General features: G+C 44.1%; 1 protein-coding gene across 3 annotated transcripts in view; it reads left to right on the top strand.

Annotated features, from left to right (window-relative positions):
* The first annotated feature begins 2,519 nt into the window (after nt 1–2,519).
* The window catches only part of LRRC3B (leucine rich repeat containing 3B), a 91,427-nt gene continuing 78,433 nt past the window's right edge, over nt 2,520–15,513 (top strand). Inside the window, exon 1 of one of the 3 annotated variants that reach the window (XM_032268016.1) lies at nt 2,520–3,335. The gene's annotated coding sequence lies outside the window, so the exon portion shown is untranslated. Of the gene's footprint in view, nt 3,336–3,806; nt 3,966–4,187; nt 4,461–15,513 lie in introns of those variants that run through there. The other 2 variants (XM_032268024.1, XM_032268030.1) reach the window with 2 other exon arrangements.

Consider the following 15,513-nt stretch of genomic DNA (forward strand, 5'->3'; position numbering starts at 1 on the left):
ATCTTAATGTAGAAATGAGTCTACATATGTATATATTTTTACCAGAATATATATACATATATATATATGTATATATATATATATATATACATATATATATTTTTTTTTTTTGAGACGGAGTTTCACTCTTGTTACCCAGGGTGGAGTGCAATGGCGTGATCTCGGCTCACCGCAACCTCCGCCTACTGGGTTCAGGCAATTCTCCTGCCTCAACCTCCTGAGTAGCTGGGATTACAGGCATGCGCCACCATGCCCAGCTAATGTTTTGTATTTTTAGTAGAGACGGGGTTTCACCATGTTGACCAGGATGGTCTCGATCTCTTGACCTCGTGATCCACCCGCCTCAGCCTCCCAAAGTGCTGGGATTACAGGCTTGAGCCACCGCACCCGGCCAGAAAATATATTATACTTAATCTCACATTTGTACATTTAAAAGCTACTAAATGAATCTATTTAATATATTGAGATATTACTATGTATTAGACATGATGCTAAGTGCTTCATAAATGCTATTTCACTTAATTGCCGCAATACTACAATGTAAATAACATCAAACCAATTATACAGTTGATATATTGGAGGTTCAGGTCCACAGTCACATTGTCAGCAAATAGAAATGTCTGGTTTCAAACCCAGATTTGTCAACTCCCGATTTTATTTTTTACTATTCTATGTCTCACTTTGTGCATCTGAAATTTTTGACTATAATTATATTACAACCATAAGTCAGGATAATATTCACCTATTCACCTACAACATGATAGTGCCTGACTGATATTCCATTGTATAGATTAACAAAATATTTTTACCATTCCTCTCTTGGTAAACATTTGAATTTAGTTTTGCTTCTTTTCAATTTTCCACTAATATAAAAACACTGCAATGACTATCCAGGTAGATAAATCTTGTTGCTCAACCTTAGTTATTTCCTGAGGATAAATTTATGGAATTAGTCACTGGAACAATGGAATGCAAAAAAAATTATGTTTTCAATAGTAGTGACAAATTTTCCTTCAGAAAAACTGTACCAAATTACATACCTGGTATCCAGATGTACCTATGTTTGTGTTCTAAAATATCCTTTAAAAAACAAAAACAGAAATTTAAAAAAAAAAAAACAAAAAAACTTTAAACCACAATCTTTCAAATCACAGCATCAAAACATTTAAGAGACAGAAAGTATCTTAAGAGTCATTTAGTCTAATCTCTTGCATTATGGACCTCCGTTTTCATGGAGCATTAATTTGTAGAGGGTAGGACAGAAAACACCACACACACACAAAAATTTAAAATATCCTTAAACTACAAAGCAATTTTCTTCACCCCTGAGCAATGTAACACTGCTCAAACTGTTCTAAAATGTATCCAGAATAAAAGAGTCTCAATAGAAATGGGGAAACTTTGGCAGGCTTTCAACATACTTGACACAGGTCATGAAATGATAAAGATGTTTTGGTCATTCTCCACCTGGAATGGGTTTACTCTAGGTGCTGGCAGCTGAACATGTGTGTCTTGCTCTATGCAATTGCTCAACTGCTTGGTCTTCTTTTGCTTTTTGGAATTCAGCAAACAGAGGTGGGGTGGTCAGTGGGAGAAGATTTTCTAGAGACTGAAATGAAGTAAATATTTTTTACCTTTGCAGTAAAGTGGCTGTGAGTCTAACTATATGTGTGGCTCCCCCGACCACACCCTAAATCAAAAGTTTCGTCCTGGAGTCTCTTTAATTCTAGAGGCACAGATTTAGCTCATATTGAAGGAGAAAATGACCTTCAACTGGATAAGCTTTCTTTGAGTACCCATTAAATACAAAACACTGCTGGATGTTGCAGTGAGAACAAACAAACAAAAAGCACAGGGAATACTCATATGTGAGTAAAGAGATAAATCTATAAATGTATAAGTCCCGCAAGTGATTGGCGAATGAGATTCTGAGAGAGCAAAGAGAAGGGAAAGATTTATTCTGCCTGTAGTCAGGGGATTGGGGTAGTGGGAAAAAGCTTTAGAAAAAGGTGGTATTTGTAGAGTCTGAAGAGACGAGTTCCTCTGCCCCAAACTGGTGTCTGGTGCAGATATGATAAATAATTAAAATATGAAATTAAGAACATCACTAAAACCAATAATTTGACTTACTCTTAAAACGCGCGCGTGCACACGCGCGCACACACACACACACACACACACACACACACACACTGGCGTGCGCGCGCTTTTTTAAGGGGCCTATGGACTCCATTTCGACTGCACATTAAAGTCATCCCAGGAAGGAGAAGGGAAAATTGAATTTCACTTTCTGCTTTAGAAAGCTAGATTGGTTGAGGGTCAGGATCAGAGACTGCAACTCAACCCCAAAACTTCAGAATTGCAGGGGAAACTGATGCTGAGATCTAACAATGGAACTTGGGGTTGGGGGTGGGGGGAGTCGGAGGATTATTCATAATCCTCCCTCACAATAGCCGAGCACCGTGCTCGGCACCCAGTAAACACTCATTTGTCGAATTGATTTTAAGCATCAGCTTTCCCTCATTGAGGGCAATCAATCCATTGCACGTTTTGCCTCTTTGGTCAGCTTAATTCAGCTGTGATCTCAGTAGTTAGAAAAACAGGGAAGGAATGGGGCCATAGCTTGCTGCAAGTGGAGCTGTGCAAGGGGGTGTGAGGAAGGAAGGCGAGAGCAGCGGAGGGAGTTAATACTCCTACCTCAGCCGGTCTCCTCCCGCAGCCAACGCTCAGCCCCCGCCCCCTCTCTCCATTCCGGACCCCCCAGCAGCGAGGTGAGACAGCGGCGCCCGCGAGGCGCTGGCTGGGCTCTGATTGTCACGTTAATTCCCTGCTGCTTTTCTAGTCCCCAGCCGCCTCGCCCCTCCTCCCTCATCCCCAGCCTGGGTTTGGAGGCGATTTCCCTCTAGTGACTGAGCCGATTGCATCTGGGCAAGCGGCGCTCTGCCTCTCTCGCGTCTTTGTCTGCTCCTCCTGCAAGGCTACGGCGCCGGGAGCAGGGTCTGCAGCGGCCGCCGCAGCAACGCGAGCCAAGTCGTGCCCCGCACGGCCACCCAGGGCCGCACCCTCGCTCGGTAGCGGCGCCCGAAGACGCCAGCCGCGCCACGCACTGCCTGCGTCCCGCGCCCCAGCCGCCGCGCACCAACGCGGCCGCCTTCGCCGGGGAGCCCAGCCCGCCGCGCCGGCCCGGTCCCAGGTGGGCAGCTCGGCTTGCAGCTGGTTGGAGGTTGCGGCCGCTGCAGCCCTGGCAGCGCGCGCACCCCTAGGTATACGCACCCAACGCCTCCTCCCTGAACCACGAGGATGGAGCAGCCTCCCCGGCCCGGGACTGGCGCAAGGTAAGGTGCAGCCGCCTGTTGCTTTTCGCAGAGCGCGGGATCATCTCTCTGCCCGGGTACCTAGGCCGTCCCTCCAAGGAACAAGTAGAGGAGAACTATTACCCCAGTTCTAAGCCATGCCTGTCTAAGCCCCCTGATCCCTTTTGCGCAGACTCTTAGAGAGACCTCCGCGGGGAGAGATAGAGTCGACCCTCTTTGCTCCTTCAGCCGGCTGCTATGCAATAGTCTGAAAACTTTTGTGACCCCTCCCCTGCCCGGTGCTCACCCCGTGCTGTGCAAGTTGCAGGTTTAGTTCTTGCATGCGTCCTTCCCCCAGCCCCCCTTGCCAGATGCATCTGCCCATTTCTCCGTGTGTGTTCTTGCCAGTCGACTTTCCACTCCCCGCAGCTCTGGCTCCTGAGGCGAGGGTTTGGGACCCAGCAGTGCTCATCCTGCCTCTAGGAGCTGGGTAGGGACGGAGAAGGTAAAATAAGGGAGGTAGGACGTGGAGGATGGCTGCAGCCACCCCTGAAGCTTCGTCCAGCGCGATGGGAATCAGTCCACCCTTGCACACGCCACCCCCAACTCGGCAATGAAGCCTTTGGAGTGGCTTGCGGCTGTGCGCCGTGGGAACTGCAAGTGCAGATATGGGTGGGTGAAGTAAGTGGCTCAGGGAGGGAAAGATTGTTCCTGCGGTGGAGGAGGAGGCTGAGGGTCGGGGTAGATCTGCCCACGGTTGAGGGAAACGAAAAGGTACTGCTAATGTGGGCGAGGGGCCAGCCCTGAGAGGCCATCTGACAAAGAGGAAAAGGGATTTGAGTCCGGAGGGCGCTGGCCTGGGTATGTAAATACATATAGGGGAGGGCCTGGGTACCTGCGGGCTCTTGGAGACTAGGAATAGAAGGCAGGGATCCTTGGGTGCTTGTGAAGACAGACTGCTGAGTGCCTGGGATGGGGCAATCTCCCCCCCCCCCCCCCAGAGGCAAACAAACCTCCCCGCGAGAATCTGAATGCGTTGGCATCTTGGGCGGTGACTGAATGGTCAGATTGTGGACTAGAGATGCTTCTCCATGCTCTAAGAGGAACATAGTCCGCTCTCTTCTCTGGCATCCGCTTGCTTCTATGCTCCTTCACCTCCGCAGCCAGGTCGGTAGACCCACGCCCACCTTCCCTGCCAGGCACTCGGGAGTCAAGGATGTTTCCACAGCCGCAGTGTGGGAAGGGGACTCCTGTCTCCCAGGAGGAGACGTGTGTGCGGGGTAGTGGGGAGTCCCCAAAGCCCGGCGAGTAAACAGGGGTCCAAAGTGGTTGGAGGAGAGCGCAGGAGCGGAGGCTGCGGTGGGAGCCACTTTCCCCCTCCCCTCCAGGAATCGCACCTGGGCGGAGCGAGGGAGTGGGGGAGCCCTGTGCTGCGCCGGGGAAGCTGGGGAGCGCAGAGCTAGAGGGCGCGCAGGGAAACGCCGAACGAGGGGGTGCGGGCGTTGGGTGAGGGGAGACCCAGCTCTTAGACCTGGGATCCCAGGCTTAGGTGGATCTGCCCACCTTGCTGTTTCCAGGTAAATTGTTCTGGTGTTCCAGATGCCGTGGCGAATGCTTGAAAGGGAGGCTCTTTTCTTCTTTGCACCCCAGCAATCTGGAGTGCAAGACCGTTTGCGGGAGGGGGCGCAGTCAGCTGTTTCTAAGAGACAACCTCCCCCTCCCTTTTAGCCACCAAGCCCCCTATTTCCGGGTGGGGACCCAGTGACTGCCAAGGCCAGTGAGCACCTCATTTAACCCCTCTCTCTCTGAGGAGGTGCATGCTCCTCTCCCAGAGGTACCTTTGGCTCGGAGTGGATTCCTGGTTCCTAGTAACCCTACAGGGAAACATTTGGTGGTTGAGTGGGTTTGGAACCCTGTACAACCTTTAGGTCCTCCCTTTTCAGACCTCCCACGTGCAGACTTTTCTTACTTTCTCCGCAGTTGCCTTATAGAGGACTGCTGCTCCCTTATACCAGTTGGGAAAAAGCAAAATTCAGAGCAGTTCTTTTTTCTGGGTCCCTCGCCTTGGCCACATGGGAGGAAACGCAGACTCGCCAGGGCTTCCGGGAGAAACACCGAGGTCAGTCCCTCCTATTCTGGGGCACCCCTGGAGAAGCTAGCTCTCTGCCTAGCAGTGGCAAACTTCAGAGCCCCAAGGAGCAGAACGGGGATTCCCTGTGCGCAGGCTCCTGGTGCATCTCCGGAGCACACAAAGGCCACACCCTCACGGGCTAGGCCTAGGGAGACAGCGGGGCTTCTTCAGAAGTACCTGGATACCAGGTAGGATCCCAGACTTAAAACTCACGCTCCGGGAGATTTCTCCCTGATCCCCACGGACCGCTTTTCTCTGGTTGCTTATCTATGTCCTGAATTTGTGCTCTGGCCACTTCTTTTTGCATGTAGAAACAAGTTAGAACATGTCCCTTGGTAACTTGAGGAAAGACTCCAAATTCACACCGAGGTACGTTTATTTCAGGTTGCTGAACTGTTCTGGGGAGACAAATAGTAATACAGCCATCAGCGCTAGCTAGCAATTGTGGAGTTCTTACTGTGTGCCAGATACCACCTTCGATATTGTTTGTGTTCATGTTAGTTTTAACCCTCACAACAACCCTGAAGGATGGGTGCAGTTATTTATCTCACATTATAGATGAGGAAACCCACTATTGAAGAAATCAAGTGATTTGTTTATTGGCATTCAGCCAGGAAATGGTGGGGCTGTTTGGTCTGGTGAACAGAGCACACTGAGTGTGTCCCATACTCACAGACCTATTTGGTACTAAAAATCCTTTGTCTAGAAGGAAGCATGAGTGAGGCCGCTAACCCTTTACTCCAAACTACAGGGACGTACTATGAGTGCCAGTCCTGGCCTGTGAGCCCCTGTGAGTAGAGTACCAGGGAGGCTCATATCACCTCAAAGTTTGTTGAGCTACACCTTGGTATAGTGGAATATTAGTACCGGAAGTCGATTTAGAGAACTGGCTACGGGTACTGGGCTTCTCTTCTGAAACTCGTAGATATTCTCTTTTTAAATGGGAAGAGAAATGGAAGGAAGGATCCAAATACAAACGGAGATTTGCTCTGTGGTCAAAAACTAGAGGCAGTTTTAAGTAGCAACTGTGTTCTGCAAATGAGTGTCTCTCTGGGCATTGAGTCACAGAATTAGTTAGAGCTAAGAGGGATCTCAGATATCATCCCACCCATTCCAGGCTCGGGGAGGAGATTCAATGCTGAGCTCAAGGCCACTTGGTACATTTGTAGCAGGATTAATGCTAGAACCACTGCCTTTTGACCCTTGGACAAATATGCTACATTATACATAAATAAATTGTGCTCACTCCTGCTGTTTCTTACCATCTTAAAATTAAGAAAAGGCTTTTTATTTTTAAAAAGACTGTTTTGCTTATTTTCCCATAACTTCTTCTCAATCAGCATAAAAAGCCTATATCATATATAATGAATAAGCTACCACAATTGTGACTTTTTACACAATTAAAAATTGCAATAAAATATTTATAAGCCTTTAAATCAACAAAAATTAACTATGCAACCCTCTGAATGATTCTAAATATGATTAAATGACTTCTAACGATTTTAGCAAAGGGTTCTGTTAGGTTTAGTTGATCCATCCTTCCATACTTCCAATTATTTGTGAAAATAATAGAGAATTTTTCCTATCACAGGAAACATTCTTTTGAATACAATGGCATGAATTCTTAGGATTTCTCCTGGGTTTTTGACTTTTGATTAAAGTTTATGCTGATGTAAATCTGAGGAAAAACAATACATTTCTGTACTTGGGCCTCAGAAAGAGGAAAAATAGTTCTTTATTGCTTTCAATAATACTTGTCACTTCCTCGCCTACCTAGCCCCTTCAACAAGACGGACTTTCTCCAGTCACTTGGGGATTTCCTATACCTTTAAGCATTTTTGTGGGAAAGAGTTCTAGTTTCTAAGAACATCCCTTGCCTTTTCTCTGTTGCTGTGGTACCAGGATATCCTCCCCTTTGAGACAAACCAACAAAAAGTCAGCTGGAATAAACAGGGAGGGGAGATAAGAAAATCTTGTTTCTCATCATCACACTCGGGGATGGGGAAGAGTCATAGGCAGATGGTGGAAACGTGGTACCTTTTAGGTCACTGGAACGGCATTTCCATCTCTAATGCTATGGCACACCAGGACCTAGGCCATCCTACGGTGAGGGAGATGAAGGAAGAAAAGAAGAGAGGCAACAATATTGTCAGAGGAAGGATGGGATGGAGGAAGATGGAAGTGAAGCTTGACTGCTGAAGGACCCAACTGTGACGAGAATGCCCACAGAGAGCCAGGGTGCACTAACAGCTGCTCCTCTTCTTCCTTTTTTTCCTACCCTCGACCTTGGCTGCCTTTTGTGTCAGTCTAACTGTTCTGAATCCCAGAGCCTCCAGTGATCTCAAGGGGAAGCATTCATTTTGCAGAGAATTCATTAGAAATGAATATTGTTTTTATGCAAGTAGGAAAAACTTGTACAGCTGCCCCACTCTTCAGGAAGAGCCATTCAAAACCAGATCATCCAGAAGGATGTGGGGATACCAGTTTAGTTGGGTTGCAGCAGTGTGAAAAGAGATGTAACATTGAAATTAAGTGTAACAATATCCAAGACAAATGGTCACTGTCCCAGGAACCACAGGAAGAAGAATCCTTTGGAACCTGGGCAGACATCCTGGTTTCCGATTCTTAGTTTTTTCAGGAAAGCTGCACCCTCATCTTATTTATGTGGTCCAGTCCCCTCTACTTACTTCACTTTAGCTCTATGCAGTGCAATATCAAAAGCCCCATACAACACATCCTCTTTGTGTGGGACTTTTGATATTGTGTGGGGAAATTCTTTGGGGTGCGTCTTTATCTTAAATCATATCAGTACGAGTTTGTTGACATTTACAATAATAATTACTATTAAGCAACATGCTCTAAGACAAAGGATATGAAAAAATAAAAACTTTTATTCAGAATGCAATGAATAGATATGTTTATACAATACATAATATGAGTTAAAAGTCTCATTTGAGTTAGATATTTGAAAATAAAAAATAATTAAGATTCAGAATATCTGATCTTCTATTTTTAATAACAAGATAAGCCAAATAATAAGATTATGTGAAAGAGTTTGAAGAAGATTCTGGAAACAAAAGCTCAGAGTAGGACCTGAGAAGGTTTATCCTCACTGATTTTATTTTAAATAAATATAAAATATCTTTATATTTAGATTTGAATAATCCATAAGATTAATTTTGTATTCATTTTATTATCTGCAGATTGTGACTTTGATGAGCTTTATTTCATTGGTTTGGAGCCATGACGAAAGTTCTTATATCTGAGATGTTAGTATACATCTACATATACTTTATAAAAACTTAATGAATTAATACATCTCAACATGACAATGACATATGAAATTCCAAATCTGGAATCTTCTCAAAAGCTGATAGGCTTGAATGTACTATTTTTCCACCACAGCTAGTAAGTTAACAGTAAGGGCCATATAGTTCTTTCAAAATAAATAAATGAGTAATCACTGAAAAAAATGCCCCCCCCCCAATAAAAACAGATTTTATTCTTTAGGAGGATACATGAACAGATTAAGAAAGGTTATGAAATTTACAGTTTCATTTTATCCTAAGCTCTCTAAGCTACCTTTTATGTTAATTCTTGTCCAGTGCAAATGCCACTACATTTTCAGACAGTTAAAATGCTTTAGGTGCCTTTTATTATAAATAAAATGGAAACAAATATTATTAAAAATATGTGAAGCTATTCCTAACCATAGAGTAATATTCGACAAAGTGGTATGTTTCCAAATACAGATTAGTTTCCTTCTATTCTCTTTTCCTCCTCTACCCTCCCTGCCTCCCTCCCTCCCTCCTTTTCTTCCTTCCTTCCTTCCAATTTTAGGTCATTGATAGAAGTATTCAGGAACTTACTGAGAGAGACTGCTATACTATTTCAGGACAAATATGTCCTCTGGCGAGGACAGTGCTGAAAGCACAGTGCATAGCTCTCTAAAGCTAAAGCACAAAGGTCATGAGGTCTCATGGCTTTCCCCTGAGTCTTCAACCCGAGCTCTGATTTGGAGAAACAATCATTGCATTGTATAGGCCTGCTACAGAGGGCTCCCCCGGTTAGCAGTGACTAAGCAGTATGCTTTTCGTATGCTGCACTGGGAATTTCTGCACTGAGAAGAGTCCTGATCCAGGCTGCTGATCTTCCCTAGATGTCTGGCCATCAGGGATTATTAACTGGAATACTTTTCGCTCTTTCCATGATTATATTTAAGCTTAGGATTTCAAAGCTTTTATCTTCCTGCTACCCTGTGTTGTGTGGTTGTTGATTGGAATGACCAGTTTGTTGTTTTAATTGTGGCTCAGAAACAGTGTCTGTTAGTAAACTGAAAATGATTCCCAAAGGGAAGATGTAATGTGGACTGCTGATACCCAAAACTTCTGCTACAAAACCTACGAAAGGGGTATGGTGTGTGGCCAGCCAAGACAGGAGCGCCAAGTGAGAAGCCGCAGACAACAGCAGAGAAAGGTGGGGAAGGGTGGGGGCAGGAGAGAAAGGGGATTAAGAGAGGCATGGTAAAAAAACAAAACAAACAAAAAACACCCAAAGAGAGCCCAATACTTAGCACAGAAAGACTAAGAGATATCTGCTAGTAAACCTAAACCGAAGGATAAGGGGGAAAAACAAACAGAAAGTAAGAATAACAGAAGACAAAAAATAAGAGAATGGGAGTAATAAACACCTGAAGAAGAGGCTTATTAAAAAAAAAAAAAAGGAATGTACTAAATGATACCTCATAGCATAGACCAATTCAAAGGCAGCCTAGGTCCCCAGCCAGAGGGCAAGGTCTCTTTTTCACATATCAGAGTGCCTCATTAATATGACTTTATCAATCTTCAGGCCAAGGTCTCCTGATTTACCCCCTCGTGCCCTTTCAATCTGACAAAGCCTAGGGGCCCTGAAATGGTGTGATTAAATGCATAAAATATAATACGTAAGATTACAGCACAAACCAATTTTATTGAAATATCTATTTGTTGACTTATAAAAGAAACCACTGTTTGGGAGGCCGAGGCTGGCGGATCACAAGGTCAAGAGGTCGAGACCTTCCTGGCCAACATGGTGAAACCCTATCTCTACTAAAAATACAAAAAAATTAGCTGGGCATGGTGGTACGCGCCTGTAGTCCTGGCCACGCGGGAGGCTAAGGCAGGAGAATTGCTCGAACCTGGGAGGTGGAGGTTGCAGCAAGCTGAGGTTGTGCCACTGCACTCCAGCCTAGCACCTGGTGACAGAGTGAGACTCTGTCTCAAAAAAAAAAAAAAAAAAAAAAAGAAGAAACCACTGCTACTAATGTCTGTGGTTCTTACATAATGCATGTATAACAAGACCTGGTAGTGGGACTAGTGGCTACTGTTGTTTCAAAATAGGAATAGGCATACATGCTGCTGTGAGATAACTGTGGCAGCTGTATTGTAGCATGAAAATATGTATATTGGTGATATAATCACTAGTATTGCTACTATTGAGGTTTATGGCCTGTGTTCAAAATGGAATGAGATGCTCCATTGCTGTTTAAGCTTCACAAAGTTGCGATTTTTTCCATGCAAGTTTGTGAATGCCTTGAATTCTATTGGAAAATGCCTTGGAAGTCCTTGACCCCAAGAACTCCAGACAATGGTAACCATATAATTTATCATTTTCCACTGGGACAGTTTGCAGAATGAAAGGGCTCTTAGTTGTTTTTCCAAGACAGTAGGTATTAATTGAGACAGGCCCGGGCACATGGTAATATGGCTGCTTTAGCACGCTGGCATCTTCTAGCTGTGTTCATACTTGGGAATCTTCCTCCCCAGACCAGTTTTCACTTCTCTGGCTCAGGGAATTGGCTTTTTATGCTCTGTTCATGGGGATCAAAACTGCAGATACTGGTATTGGAAAGTAGAGAAGACCTTCAGCTGCAAAAGAATCCTGTATCAGGGCCACAATCAGGCTATGGGATACCTTTGTGAGAACTGAAAAATGGGCTTCCTTGGGGCAGCAATGGCCTCCTGGATCCTGGCCCGATGAGCATTGGCTTGTGTTTTAGTTCTCAGTGGCCCCCTTGGCTAGGTTCACTGTAGCCTTGGCCAATATCACCTGAAATGAGGGTGAATTATCAGACTACATTGCATTCCAGCCAAACGTTTCAGCTTCCCCTCCAACAATTTCTCTTAAGTAGGCTTGCCACAATAGTTTTTAAAGATTGCTTCATTTCCCTCCCCACTTCCCAATTATCAGGAAATGGCTTTAGCACAGGCAGGTAGATGGAGAACCATGGGAAAAGGTCAGGATCTGAAGAATTTTAAAGTAGATAATAAGGCCTTGAGTGATGAAGAGGGAATGGTGGTCATGGAGTGTTTCTTAAATAGATGGCTCATGTTGTCCAGTGTTGGGGAAAAATAATAGAATGTCCCTGCTTCTGGAAATTAGCATGTTTTTGCTTGTTCCCTTTGGTGAAATGGAACCTGCTTAGTAGAAGAAAAAAGCTCTTCTAAGAAAGCCTTTGACCTTACAGGGGTGGCAACATCTCAGGAAATGCCCTCTTTATGTATATGTAGACTGTTTGACTGGGAACCAGGCCACCTAGTTCTAGTTCCAGCTTTGACTCTAACCATCCCTTTGGCACTGGGTGAGCTACATCAGATGTTATGGGCTCTATTTCCCCAGTAAAAGGACAATTAGGAATTAAATGGTTTCTAAAGTCCCTTTCAGTTATATGGGTTTATAATGCCAAGGATGTGTCTGACATTGTTTTCTTTATTTGATGTCTTCTCTGTTTAAGTTGACTCAGACTAATTTCTTTGCTTGGGCTTTCCCGCCCTTACATGTTACATATCCAACAATGATAGATGGACACTCTGTAGCCCTGAGGGTCTATTACACCTGGAGCACTTGTGGGAGCCTACAACAGAAGGCTGAGGTAGAGTGCACAGAGAGAGCAAGAGCTGACTGACACAGGGACAAGGTACAAAGGGGTGAAACAATTGATAGCTTTTCTTACAGGAATAATTGCCATGCAAGCAAAATATAGGAAGATGAAGAGTTCCTAATATTTTGACTATGTCCCCATCTTGTGTCCAACTCTTTATAGCCATATGGTCATATCATTCTTTGCTAAAAACCTTTAGAGTACTCCTGCTTGCATAGAAGAGGATTTCATCCTTAGTATAGTTTAATAGGTCATTGTTTAGCAATGGGCACGTCTATGCAAACATACCCCCAAAGTTCAAGGAAGCCGAGAGGCTGAAGAAAGAGGCTGACAAATCTAGTTTCTCAGAATGAAACCTATAGTTGGGACTTATGAACAGAAGCCATGTCTGTGTCTCGGGTGATGGTGAGACAAGATGGTGGATCACTGAGCCATTACCCTCTGGACCCAGGGTTTATATGTTGTAGGAAAGGGGTGATTTAGAAAGTATTTGTAGAATCACTGAAGTATGGTATCATCAAGTTTGTTTGACTTAAGGGCAGAATTTATAGTAAATACCTGTTCTTACATAAGGAACAGTAGATAAATGGGAAAACTTAGAGACCTTCCAGGGACTGAAGGTAATCAGAAGTCAACATGGTGAATTAGCATCCAAGATGGAGTTGCTTTGGCCTCCACAGTCCTTTGTCACCTGACTGTTATCTGTCTCTTTACTTGTCATTTTCCTCAGCATACCCTACGCTCTGGTGTTTTCAAACTGGCCTGTACTGACAATTGTCCACATTTTCTCTCTCCAACTCTGTGGTCAGATATCATGTTGGCACCATGAAATCAGCCATGGTAGGATATTTACACCATTATTCATACTACAAAGCAAGCTTTTACCCCTAGAAAGCTGGTTGTAGATTTTGCAAGCACACACCACGGCCCCTGCCCCACCAAAAGATTTGATGTTCCTACAACACAAAGTGCTCTTTCACATCTGTCTCCCTCTGCCATTCCCTATTGCTGACAGTTTATCTGTCCGCCCCTCTCTTCTTTCTTTCTCTTCTTCACTCCCTCCCTTTCTTCTAATTGTTCATCCACCTACCCATCGACCCACTCATCCAGAGGTAGCCAGACTAAGTTCTAATTAGTCTTCTGCCATTTAATAGCTGAGTGAGTGACTGTTGGAAAATTGTCTAACCTTTAGTATGCCTCAGTTTTCTCTACCTGGAATGGATATAATTTATAGGTATTTGTGAGACTTAAATGAATGAATGTGAACAAGGTGCTTTTTAATAAGTGTCTGGCACATGAGAAGTACTACTTAAGTCATTGTTATCAGTGTTGAACAAAATATTATTGATCACTTACTGTGTGTTCAGCACTGAATATGCACATATGAAAACAAGTTCAGTACAGCAAGCATAAGAAAATGTTCAAAAACCCTGAACAAAGCCTGGTTAGTTATTTCAGGGATATCAGAATTGACTTCATGGAACCAGGGACATTTGAACTACATCCTAGAAGGCGATTACATATACCCCCCACATTGATTTGACAGATAGGGATATCCCAGGAGGAGGGAAAGCACAGACACAGGAAAGGGAACAGAATAAATGACTTGTTAAGGTTTTGCGTAGCTGAGCATGAAGTCACAGACAGAGGAGATCTTTGATCAGCTCTGGGTTATGGCAAGATCTTCCAGGAAGCGAAATGCGGTCTCCTTTAATCCGTTTTTTTTGTTTGTTTGTTATTGTTGCCTGCACCATTATAGATCTGAACTTTGGATTTTGCAAAAGGTGTCAGAATCCAGATCTGTATGTGCAAGCTCCTAATGTTTTGCAGAACTAATTAAATTAAAACTTGGTAGAACTAATTAAATTTAAAACAAAACAAAACAAAACACATATGCAGGCTACATTCAGCTTTCCACAGGAAAGTGGGCCCTGGGTTCCAAAGCTTGGTTAAAGATGATAAGCTCTGCAATTGAAATGTCTGGTTTTGAATATGATTCTGCCATTAGCTGTGTGACCGCAGGTGAGAGTTTCTTAAACTCTGTGAACTTTGGTTTTCTGCCAGATGGCTGTGCTTCTTGTCTTTCATAACTTGCTGTGAGGAGCTTTTTGGATGATGGAGATAAAAGCCCTTGCAAAGAATCAGACAAGTGTTAGAATTCTTCCTGAGTCCTGTGGCTCTGCTGTGGCAGAACCATACACTCAGTGCAGCCCTAAGCATAGTTTAAGTCACCCAAAGATACCTGAATGTCCTCACCTGCCTTGTTAATTTTAATAATAGATGGGGGAAGAAAAATGTAGGTGTATTTTTTCCCTTTATTCTGTTAAAAACATCACAAGGAGCTTGACATTCCATTTTCAAAGTCTGTATGTCAAAGATCCACCTAAGAGTTATTGATCGATTCTGCATGGATTCTGGGTGACAGGGAAAAGGTTCACTTCACCTCAATGTGGTGTGTGTTGGTTGTTTCCTTGAGATAGGGGGGAGGATTCTCTGAAAAGAACCCTGCTGCACTACTTGTTAGTTGGGATTATGTCAAAATCTGCACTTACATTTGTGTAATTTCCCGTCTTTTGATTCCTTTCCATTCCAGGCTGGCTTTGATCATACAGGCTTTTAAGGAAATGATCAAACCCTATAAAAGTCAAATTATTTCTTGTTGAGCGGCTGAGCTTGGTGGATGTTGGCTTTGACACTGCTGAGAGTTGGATATGTACCCATCTTGCTTCATTGGGCCTGGTTAAAAGCTCTCTGTAATTACAGCTTTGCAAAAACTCCAGGCTATTATAATATGTTGAATGTTGGTGTTGTCTGATCTGTGTTATCTTTATTTGTTTTGTTTTATTGCCTGATTTAACATGATCATAAGAAGCTTCAAAGATACAGGCAGGCCTTGAAATAAGGACACCTAACTTACAGAAGCACATTCATTATGAGTTTTGGCTCTACTGCAGAAATTTTATCACCTTTGCTTCAGAACTGACCTGAGCCTCAGAGTCTGTTTTAGTCTCCCCTGAGCCTCAAGCCACTTGAACCACAGGACTTCTGTGTCTGATGCCTCTATAGCTCCCATTTCCTACTGGCAGCTGGATCAGTGATGCTGTAGCCACTGCAGGAGTCCCAGAGGAGCAAAGGTTCCTCTTCTCTGTGGTGATTTTGAGACACCGTGG

The sequence above is a fragment of the Sapajus apella genome, unplaced genomic scaffold (genome assembly GCF_009761245.1).
Source record: "Sapajus apella isolate SASKATOON/1434 unplaced genomic scaffold, GSC_monkey_1.0 scaffold4, whole genome shotgun sequence".
In the NCBI taxonomy this organism is placed as follows: domain Eukaryota; kingdom Metazoa; phylum Chordata; class Mammalia; order Primates; family Cebidae; genus Sapajus; species Sapajus apella.